At 38.5% G+C, this 12,481-nt stretch overlaps 1 pseudogene; it reads right to left on the reverse strand.

The window, feature by feature from the left end:
* Positions 1 to 2,671: 2,671 nt before the first annotated feature.
* On the reverse strand, positions 2,672 to 8,205 carry LOC146307756 (uncharacterized; annotated as a pseudogene).
* Positions 8,206 to 12,481: the final 4,276 nt, after the last annotated feature.

The following is a 12,481-nucleotide window of genomic DNA, read 5'->3' on the forward strand; positions in this document are numbered from 1 at the left end:
TTTCCTGTATGAGCAGTGGTGCATTTATTCAAGTGGCCCACTGTACATAATGACAATCTTGAGGTACTTTACTTACACTTCATGCTACTTTTTATTTCTACTTCGCTACATGTCACATGTTCTGCATTTTTTACACCAACATAACTACATTAATCTGACATCTTAAGGCACATTTCAGTTTAGGTTTTTCATCTAAGATAAGACAAGCCTTTGTTGAGCCCCACCCTAACCCTAACCATTAGAAATGACTTATAAATGGTTTATAATTAGGTTATTGCCATAAATCATTAATCAGCTGTTACAACACAGTAGATACAAAGTGCAACAGTGACCTGTTACTTGTCAAATAGTGATCCCACATTTTTCTGTGCTGTTAAGACTAAGATCTCATTGCTTACTGAGCTCGCTTTGTCTTCTCCAGCAGAAGTATTTACAGCTGTAAGACTCATCAGATATGTGTTAATTAGTTACCAGCATTTAAACATCGTCAGCATATCTTCATATTCAGTTTCATTTGGCATCAAATTCCAGATATACACTGAGGCTTTTCCAATATTGTTCAACTTAACATTTTCAGCATGAACCGTGTCACACTTCACAATAAGACTATCTTTGCCAGATACACTGTAAATGGATGTAACTTATTAATAAGACTAATTAGCAGCTTTGAGAACATACCAGTGTCGATGACAAATATAAATCCTTACAGTATTTTGGGAGTATAATAGGGATAAATAATTCAGCATAAAGATAGATTTGGCCCCACTGAGCACAAAAGACCGTCCAGACCAAGAACTATAACTATAAAAAATATAGCTCTGAAATCGTTCTAACTCAGTGGATGCTGGAGTCAACACCACAATTATAAAGCTGTAAATCTGGACTCCACCATCCACATGAGTTCTTCAGTTAGAACTATAATTTTTGAACTATATTTTTATAGTTATAGTCGTATGTCTTGGTGTGGACAGTCCTGAAGAGCACTGTGAACAATACTACAGTGTATGAACAGGACTGTGATGAGTAATCAGTGTACTTCAATTCTGTTTTTTTTAATTGAGCTAATCATGATATGACGCTGACTGCTGATCGTGACCTTTGGCCTTCCTGGACACTGAGTGATTGCTGTTGTTGTCTCCCACTCCCGATTCCCTCGCCAGGGGGGGAGTTTCCCATATTTGTAATTCAGCGCGCGCTAATTGCTGCTCCAGATTCTCCATGACACAGAGAAGGAAGAAGAGACAATAGACGAAATACTTCCAAAAAATGGCCGTGCAGTTGTTATTCTCCACTTTCATCAGATTAACCGAACTTGATTCACAAATTGTGAAAAGCAGAATGGAAAAAAAATAAATAGCACAAAGTTTCTCTGCTTCTACTGCACAATGTTTGCATGAGACAACAATGAAGCAAAAGGTTCAGTGTAATTACCAACCTTTCCAGCCTACGCTCTAAGCAGTGGTATTTCACTGTCCCTTATAACTGTCCCTACATCATAATTACTCTCCCACTGAGGAGGAAGTTGCTGCTGCCCTCCACAATAAGGCCTGTAGCCTGTGAAACCTGAACACACGGACACACAATGTTTGCATAAACTGGCCCAATTAAGAGCCGGCGATCGTCACACTAACGAAGCCATGCAATTAAACAGGGATGAGTCATCTCCCTTCACTGTATAATTACCTGGAGGATCAAGCAGGGAAACTTTTTGGACATATAATCCAAAGTATCCAAGTTAGTTATTAAAACAATGTGGCAGTTTTTAATGTTCAACACTGTAATGAGCCAATTAGCAACATATTTTATCTCAGATGCGAGTCATTTACAGCAACAACATGCCGAGTTCGTGGTTCAAACTTTTAATTCAGTTCCATTTCTGGCTCAGCAGCTCAGTTACTGAACAATGTGTCCTTCAATCATAAGGTTTCTGATATGCTCCTGTAGTGGGAAAATTATATGCTGAATTGGTCACTGCTGTTCCTCATAGTTACTTCTCATGTTCAGCCAGCTAGCTGTTTCAGCATTTCCTGTCCTTATGCTAAGCTAAGCTAACTTGTTCCTGGGTCCAGGTACATTATTCACTGAACAGACATGAGTGGTATCAATTCCAGTTTCCCCGATCAAGACTGAAGACCAAGAGTAGCGCTTTTTCAGTCAGGGCTTCAAAGTTTATTCTCTTACTTATTTCACCTTTATTTGTTCTTTACCTTTCTCCATTATTTTCCCTTTAGTTTTATTTGTTTGTTGACTGAGATTTTGTATTTGCTCATTCTCCTGCTTCTTTTATTTGTGAAGCAGTTTTGCAGGTAAAAACAAATGTTGCTTTTTGACAGGTGCGTAGGTGGAGTGGGTAAAGAGACACCTGCACACTGTGTTCAGTTACTCATTTGTGACTCTGTGGGACGAGGAGAGTTTATGTCTTCACTGTTAAACAACCACCACTGCAGATGAAAATCTTTTGGATGTGACTCAGGCAGCGATCATGTTCATGGACGAGTTGATGTATTCTAGTCCTTTTTAGACATTTGAACATATTAAAGCTTTAAGTTCTCACATGCCTCCTCTATTACTGCAAGACTCAATTCAAACCTATTCCTGGTATGCAAAGTACCAGCTGCTGATGCAGACATCTGCTCATGTACTGTAGTAACACACGCAGCTGAAAAAAAGCTCACTTGTTTAAGTTTATTTCTTTGCCACCGCCAGTCTTTGCTGCTCAAACAGCCCAAATATTTTGACGGCTGCAACATTACTTGTAGGCTATTTGCCCAACTGCACCGTAGCTCTCAGCCGTCTAATTTCTGGGATGTTATGGTCTTCATTTCACAGACAGTGGAAGGGGGTCCCGCTGAAGCCTTTATCACGGATCTGGGAACAAAGAAAGCATTCAGCGGCAGCAGCAGCCGGAGAAACATGCTGTAATCTCATGCTGGCCCGGGACCCAGACTCATGTTATAACCTCAAACACGACTTGTTTAGAGTCTGACCAGCTCCTACTGTTAATAATCACACACAGAGGGTTCGGTTTCAGCTGCTGCAAGATGAATGCAATGTGTGGAATGGAGGTCAGAACTTAGAAAAACATTTTTTGGGGCAGCAAAGCTCTGCAGAAGTCTCAATGTGTTTTTAGAGCAAAAATAAAGAAACAAGTCTCGTATTTATGTTGTCACTTCGCAGAACAGATTTGCATGGCTTCCTGTAAAATCCAGTGCGATCAGGAGACCTTTCTGAGTACACTAGGCTTTTGTTGAGTGGAACAATGCCCAGCAAATAAACGGTGCATTGTGTACCTGCTCTTGGGGTAAAATCCCTGCAGAGTAAAGGCTATTGGTCCGTTTCACCGTGGCCCGGTGGTAGTTTGGGGCACCGCTTCCCGGCATCCCCCAGATGGAGTGTTGCATGGTCTTATTGTGCTGCAGATGATGGGAAAAATGAGACGTATAAGTAATTTACAATCATTCTCTTTCCATGCATTGCAAAATATTATCCTCCAAACTAACTTTCTGTTCGTCACTGATATTTCTACGTTTCTCTCTTTCTCTCTGTTGTTTCCCCTCCTCCATCTGCAGGCAAAGCTCTTTGTGATACTCTCTTTTGTTTTCCTAAAGAAAACAATAAAATGAATAAGACACAGGGACATTTTAACAGGATTTTTAGTGATGTCTGGTTACTTTATGCAGAGGACAGAAGTTACAGTATGACCTCTCTGTTGATGTTAGACGTCTGCAGGTTTAATTTTGGGGCCTCGTCCCGTTGAGCAGCTGATACTGAAGCTTCTCCCTGCAAGAAATGAACTCTCTATACAACCTGTTTGATCTAAGTTCATGTGTGTTTAAAAGCACTGTTACACATGGATCAACACCTCCATCTAGTGGTCAAATTCACCAACTACAAATCCCATGAAAAGACCAAACAAGGAACTGATCCAACTAACAAATCTCTGTATCCTGATATACAGAGGCGGCACTTATTCTTTTATATATCTTATTCCTCTGTCCCATAAAGATCCAGTAGTTTTAAACGCTATTAAAGATGCATCAGTGAACTACACTTCTGCACTGAATGAATATAAAGTGTTCCTCCAATTGGATGAAGTCCGCTATTATAATTTATTTTTACTCAATTACAAGTACATGTTCAAAACTGTGCTTCTACTCTTTACTCAAGTATATTTTTGAGCCAGGAATCTACTTATTGTTTGGCTACATTTGCTATTTATGCCTTTGTTACAACTATTCTTTTCTACATGTGCACTGTAAAAACAAAAAAGTTGAGGAAAGTCAAAATTTCAAGGCAACGGACTGCAATAAATTTTTGAGCCCAAATCTAATTCTTAAGAAAAGAAAAGGAAAAGAAACATAACAACATTTTGATACATTTGCTATAAAACTTACAGTGATGGATTCTTGAACTGAAGACGTCCTTTTAGAGTCGGTGCTCACAGAAGTTATGGTTCCTATGAATATCAGTTCTTGCAAAGGACCTGAAGGAAAAAGAACAAACGGAAAACACTGAAATTCAGCATAAATTCTAACATGATATTGGTGATATTTATACTTTGGCATTGTGTATACCGCTGTATCCTTGAGGGTATAGTGTATAGAGCTGAACACTGTGTTTGAGCCCTCTATAATATGACTATTTTTTGTTTGTTTGTTTGTTTTTTAATGAATCTGCATCTTTGTTTTTTGTTCTTTGTTTTTTATTGGTTTTGAATATTTTTTGATTTTGGACAGTTGGTCGGACAAAATAAGCAATTTGAAGTTGTTGCATCGGACTCTATGACACGTTTCACTTTTGTTTAACATTTTATAGGCAAGAAATAATCTATTGATTAATATAATATTTAGAACTAATACATTTATTCTATGATTCTTTCTCTTTCATCTGCTTTTTATCTGCATATGGTATATGTATATATATGTTCAGGCCCTCTCTGAGGACATTACAGTCTGAAAGACCTGATCTGAATCTAAATTCCTCCTTGGTGAAACACACCGTAGTTCAAATCCCAGTCCTTAATAGCGTGGCCCACAGTAAGCAGGGACTCACGTAAAAATAAATCAATAAATCTATTTTGTAACCCAGACAGTCTCCTCCACTGAAAGAATGAGAGCCAGAGTTTTCCATTTAGCTCCCACTGTAGTGAAGCCCACTCATAATAAGTTGTACTACGAGGCTGACTCACGTTCTCTTTCAGGCTCTTCTCTTCTTTTCTCGTACAGCGCTGTGCTTCCCCCGGGCCGCTCATGACTGGAAGTGTGTGTGTGTGTGTGTGTAGGATTGTATCGTCATGACGACAGTCATCGTTACAACATTGAGGAGTCTCAGCTTGATCATACAACAAATTCGATGTGTCTGTAATGTGGATTTAATTCAATCTCTGCTCTCCTTCAGCCAGAAACACCCATTTTCTTTTATTTTAATTTAAACACAGAACAAATATAGTAGAGAAAATAACGCATCGTAGTATTCTGCATAATACTGACTGTATATTCATTATACACGTTTTCACTCAATGTTTTGTTTATACAAACGCATTTAGAGCAGTTCTGTATATTTGCAGTCCATAATTGAATTGAATGAATGCCAACTCAAACTATTTCCATAAAAGACGTGGACAGAGCTTCTGAGTCTGAGGCCAATGCCTCAAACATGTGCTCCCTCTAGTGGCCAGCAGGGAAGTCAGATTATCTGGAGGTCTATGAGAAAATGACCCTATTTCTCACTTTATTTATTACCTCGGTAAACAGCTTCCTAATGAGTTTGTGGTCTCAGTCACTAGTTTCACGTCTTCTTCAATACAACACAATGTTTGTTTTGTAAATTATGGGCCCATTTAGAGTAAAGTAGATGATAAATCAGGTTATGCTTTAAGAAAGGGCTACTTTCTGATTGTCAAGTCGCTACCACTGTGTATGTGGAGCAGATGTTTTGTTTTCTTTTATCATTAAGCTTGTGCGTCTTTGTTTTGTTATTGTGGAAAGTATTTATTGTATAGAAAGAGACAATATACAATTTCTTGTATAAAAGGTGCTATACAAATTAAGTTTCTTCTTAAGTATTCTTTCTGAAAATAAGAAAACTTGTGAGGGTACGGGTCATCTTCCACACAAGTTGCCATGTTGCAACACCATATTTCTGCAGAAGGCCAAAACAAACAAACAAACCAAAGCACTGGCTCTAGAGAGGGCCTTTTGCATTTTTCAAGAGTTTCAAAGTCACCGTAGATGTTTGCATTCTGCAAGCTCACTGCTTGATTCCACTAAGTTCACTCAGTGGCAACATTACACTTCCTGCTTGCACTGATCGTGCCATGTCATGTTGATTCGAGACAGAGTTTTCCCCAAATGGTTGCCAAAATGCTGGACAGGGTCGTCCACATACTTGTGGCCACACAGCAAACATTTTCCTGCTCATATCGCTCTTTTTTTCTTTATTGCCCTCTGAGGCGTCTACCTTACAGTAAAGTTTCATCTTCTACTTGCTTTTCTTTGTGTCATCGCATCTTTGGAGTATTGTGAAACACCATGAATGCAGCATCACTCTCACAGTGTGATTCAGACATTTCCATCACAAGTGATTGAGAGTGAATGACTAACAGCGTGTGTGTGTGTGTGAATGATCTCACATCGGTCCCTGAGAGAGGCCGCCTCGTTCACATCAATCAGCTGCCTGCACGCTACCTGGAGGCAGAAAATGGTGAAGATAAAGCACAGTTACCTTCTGGAAATTGCTTTAATTGAGTGATTAAGACCGCTGACGTCAAATGAAAGCCCGTTTTCTACTGAATGAGCGTTCACTTAGCCTTCATTCACACACGTCGGTATGACTGTGACTCACCAGCGTCCTGGCCTTGGGCTTTGTGCTCGGCATCTGTGTTTGCGCCGCAGCAGTCCCCGGTGAAAGACGGCGTGATGATGGTGAGTCAAAAAGGCCATTGTTGCACCTAGTGTAAAATCAACACAAATTGGATTATTAGATGAGTGGACCTGCCTTTGTCCTCTCCACGCTGGATGTCCTTTTGTGATGCCTCCACTTTTGCGTAAACAGTGCCGGGGCCGTAATTATTGTCAGAATCATCCTCGTGTTCATCATCACCGCTGTGTGTGATGATGAGGCCTGAAATGATCGTGTTCATTTACTGATTTCAAGGAGATTTTTAAACAACTTTTGCGACCGTGTGTGTGTGACTCACCTGCAGGCTTCACTGTCCACACAGAAACACAAAGACACCTTCATCGACATTTTGGGTTTGGATATTTTCAGTGCCGCTGTCAGTTCAACCCTCTCATCGCTGGACTCCTCACTGTTCACCTTCATGTTTCTCCTGCCCTGTGGAAACCAAATGGATTCTCATAACAACACATGCTTAAAGGTATAGTTCAGATTGTTTCGAGTGGAGGCTTATGAGGTACTAACCGCTTTAATTTGCTTTCGGACAACATTTCCTGACAGGAAACCTGTCATTATATGAGCCAAATATCGCTCTCGCCAAAGTAACCAAACTCCTTTAGCAAAAACAGTAATTTTACCTCACAGAACACAGGAGTTGCTGGTCTACCGCTGCATCAATCTGTTAGTTTGCTTGTATTATTGTGTGACTTCTGTGCTTAAAAGGTTAATTCAGATTCACCAAAGTCACGCAATAACACAAACAAACAAACTGATCGAGGCAGCAGTAGAACAGAGACTCCTGTGTTTGCAAACTAAAATGACTGTTTTTGTCAATGGAGTTTGGTTTGGTTGGAGAGAGAGATATTTGACTCATATAATGTCAATTTCCTGTCAAAAAAAGACACAAACTGATTTTTAGTTGGATCTTTTTCAGGTGGCTAAAATATAGGGCTGTGTATTGGCAATAATCTGGCGATACAATACATATCATGATACAGGGGTTACAATTCAATATATTGTGATACAATCAGGGCTGCAACTAACAATTATTATCATAGTCAATTGATTTTTTTTTTATTAAAAGATTAACATGAAAAGAAAATATAATAACTCAGAAAATACATCGTTCTTGGATTTTTCTCGCCACATCATGTGACTTTTTATGGCGACATTTCGGGGCTTTGTTTGTTCCAGTACACTCCCCGACACACGTAAACACAGAGGCTTTAGTTTACTGTACAAACCTTTGATGATCCAACTGGGCACTGAGGAAGATGTGACCGAGGCTCCTCATCTCTTTCCATGGTTTCTTAGACAGACAGAAAACAGATCAATTTCTATTTCTATTGTACTTTTTACTCCACTGCCTTTATATGACGCCTTTAAATACTTTACAAATTAAAGGTTACCTATGAGCTCATGAGACTGTGTAAAGTATATTTTGTTATAAATTAAACTAGCCAATAGTACAGCTGATTAAGCAATAAATAAATAGTTACTATTTTGATAAACTAATTTAGCAAAAGAAAAAACATTTAATGATTCCTGATTCTTAAATGTGAGGATTTGCTGCCTTTCCTTTGAATTATTTTAATAATTTTACATTTTTGCAGTATGGGTTGCCAAGAAGAAGTATTGTGAAAGTGTCATTTTGGGTTCTGGGTAATTGAAGCAGCATTTTTTTTTTTTTTTTACTGTCTTTAGACTATTTACACTATTTTACAAACTAATTAATCAATCAAAAAATAATCAGCAGTTTAATCCATAATGAGAATAATAATTAGTTGTAGTCCTACATAAAATAGTTCAAAATAATCTCCATCTCATATAAATAATACACTGTATAATAGTATAACTATAATCTGCATTTTTATTTCACATTTAAAAGCACATTTTGCTGATTATACTTACACATCCTAATTTTTTTTTTTTACCAAAGTAAGATTTATTTTCTTTTACTTGTAGTAGTAGTAGCAGAGTATTTTTGTAGTGTAGCATTAGTACTTTTAACATAGACTACTTCAGTAAATAGTGTGAATACTTCCTTCTCCACAGGTGACAACGACAGTTACAGTTTACAGTAAATAAATTTAAGAAAGTAAATTTAACAGAAAAATGAATGCAGCTTTAAAGTTGGCCTGCATTTTGAGTCGTTCTTTGAGGTGTTAAGGGTTAATTTGTAACCTGAATGCAGCACAGCGTGTTCATAAACATTAACCTACATTTAAATAAAAATAAAAACCAATAAGCCTCCAGATTTGGGCTTTATGACCCAAAAACACGCACAACAAAACAGTGACATGTTTGCATTTAGCTGCTGTGACATTATTTACCTGATGTGTTGGTTGGAGTTGAAGCGGTGAGTTTAGTTTGTGAACATTTAAAATCAGGAGAACGGAACTGATTAAACGTCACCGACGTCACGACGCAGCTTCCTCCGTCACTAGGGGGCGGTACGTAACCGAGCGTCAAAGTAAAAGTCCTGCAATGAAAATGTTACTAAAATAAACCTACTGAATGATTCTTTGTGGTGAATGGTGAGTTTGTGTATTTATAGATGAATATGTGTATTTATGTATTTATATTCTGAGTATTTAATCTGTTCATTATTTGCATTTATTGGTTATATTTTACACTTACAATTTTTTGTAATGCTGTTCTGCCTTAAATATAGTTGGTAGAAAACAATATGTGTTATAATACTGATAGAAATGTTAGTGGTTAAAACCGTAATAACAGCAGAAGAAAAGAAAGAAAAAATGAATAATGTGCTGAAGGTTTTATGTTATGTTGTTAACTTTTGGTCACTGGATTTTCTTTTCAGAAACAAGCAGTAAAAAATAAATAAATAAATAAAAAATCCTATGACCAAAATATACACTCACTGTTTATATACAGCTTAGGTGTTGTACTTATTATACCTATTACAGTATATTGATGTCACATATTTTAAAGTATTTTAGAATGTTTTATGTGCTTTAAGCTCATATCTTTGTATGATCTGTTGTTTCTAATTTAAACTGCACAGTGAAATTCCAACCTCAGCTCCAAGCGACTTGGTTTCCTTTCTTGCCTTGTTGTTTTTTCATTGTCTTTACTAATGTGAGGACAAAAGGGGGGATCTCTAAGTTGCATCAAGACCCTGTTATACTGGAGGCTCACCAGTATTTCCAGTAAACAAGAACAAGTGTTTTGTTTGTCAAATTCACAGTGTAACACAAGGTCATCCTGAGCCATGAAATTCTTATGATACAATAGCAGGCATTAGAAGAAATACAAGATCACAAATAAGTGATGCAGAATGCAGAATATGGACCATTAGAATAGTGTTAAATGTGTAAATATAAAATACAGTGGTGCCAGTGAATTGAGTGTGCAGCATTTTCACACACACATTAAACACAACCTCGGTCAACAAACAGATATAGTGACAACGAACAAGACACCACATAAGACACAGATACTGTAAAAAAACACCCACTACTAACGCAAAAAATACAAAGATGTGTTGCAAGTTTGCAAGTTCACAGCTGTAGTGTGTGTGCGTGTTGTCTGACAGGAGCAGGACGAGGGTCTCTCTAATTGGAGGAGGTGTCGTCAGGCTGCAGCAGTTAATCACAACAACGTGAGGAGGGAGATGCAGCCAGAAGAGGAGACACAGTTTGTGGGGAACCAACTCCTTTTTCCTCTGAGGGAACAGGAGCGTCTGCACATCAGAGAACTCAGAACCTCCTGTCACATCTGAGTTTAAATGATCGGGTGTGAATGCTGAAAGCATTCAAACCCTTTGTTCTTCTACTACCAAAATTCTTTATTTTTTTTATTATTATTATTTTTCCGCCGCGTTTTTCAAAGTCCTGTAACTTCAGCATACTTCAACCGATTCAAACCGTTCAAATTTAAATTTATTCAGATTTATTATGACACGATTGGAAACCTCTTCAATTTTCCGTAACATTCAAATTTTCCGAAATATTCCACGTTAAAATTCCCATCCCTATTAAATCCCATTCAAAAAAAGCTTTGTAACGCTTCTTCTTCCACAAATTTCAACCGATTCAAACCATTTCAAGTCACAACGTTCATCTGAATTTTTTCCGCAGCCGTATGACTTTTCTAAGCCGTAACCTTCATATTTTCCGAGATATTCCAGTTTTTTTCCGAACGGCGTTCCCATTGACAATGAATTACGGAATCTTCAGAAATCTCAAAATTTCACCTTTTTTCAAACGTTGACTACCGACTCATACTTTGAGCTAGAAACTCCATTCAAACTGGAAAATATTCAACATTTCGCTGACTTTTTATATTTGTTTCAACTTCTTAATCCCATTCAAACTTTAAAACTTATTCACCGTTTTCTGAAATTTGGTTATAATGGAAGTCAATGAGAAAATCCTTCAAACTCGTTCGACTTCACCCTGTCCCCACGAACTCATACATTCACGTAGAAACTCCATTCCAACTCTCAAACGCTTACAATCACGTGGACTTTCGGTCACTCATTCCGATTTTCGATATCTCTTTTAGTTTTTCCACAGCAGCAGTTTAAAAAACATGAAATATTCATCTCTTCTCAGACTTTATAATGGGTGTGTATTGCGTGCGGTCGTTAAAGCTAGAGTGGGTGATGTCATCGCTAGAGTGGAGAGGGGGTACAAAAACATCCAGAAATTTTCTCTTCAACTCGCCGCTACGGCCACACCGTTCGCTCTACATACACAAATTTTACAGCATTTTGTAGGAAAAGCCGTGCCGGTCGCAGAGGCGTGACCGCCGAAGCCAACGGACAAACGGTTTGGGCTGAGCGGGGTCCGAAAGGGCGCCAAGTCGAACCGGCTGCCCCATTCGCTCCCATGTTAAGCGAGAGCAAACATTTCTGGAAGAAAGCAGACGATCCCTGTTTTTTCCATCGCCCTACCGGCCTCATTTTTCACACTACAGAAATAAAATTTGCACCATTGCGTTCGCCATCTCGTCCTCTCACTCACCGTATCCCGTTTTTAGCTGTAGCAATTACGGTTGTTTGTTAAACGGTTGGAGTTTGAGTGGTACGTTTTCTCAATTTTTGCCTTTGTTTGGAGTATTTGAAATTGAATGTGCGGTTGCTTGCAGGCGATTGGCTGATTCAACCAACAGCAGTTAGGCTGAAATTGACCAATCGCCTGTGTGTTACAGAACATTCAAATTTGAATACTGAGAGGACCTGAGTTCTTAAAACCTCATGCAGAGACAATTACACCTGAAGCAGCTCAAGGTTTGAAATGACTAGCAGTTTAGAAAGACTGTTTATCTATCTCTGTCTGCTACTCTCCGTACCTGTGTGTCTCTCTGTCTCTCTAGAATTGAATGTGCTGTTGCTTGCAGGCGATTGGCTGATTTAACCAACCGCAGTTAGGCTGAAATTGACCAATCGCCTGTGTGTTACAGAACATTCAAATTTGAATACTGAGAGGACCTGAGTTCTAAGTAATTAAAACCTAGTGCAGAGACACTTACACCTGAAGCAAGTTCAAGCTTAGAAATGACTAACAGTTTAAAAACACAGTCTGTCTATTTCTGTGTGCTACTCTGCATGCCTGTC

This window comes from Lutjanus erythropterus, chromosome 21 (assembly GCF_056507025.1).
Source record: "Lutjanus erythropterus isolate fLutEry1 chromosome 21, fLutEry1.hap2, whole genome shotgun sequence".
NCBI lineage: Eukaryota > Metazoa > Chordata > Actinopteri > Lutjaniformes > Lutjanidae > Lutjanus > Lutjanus erythropterus.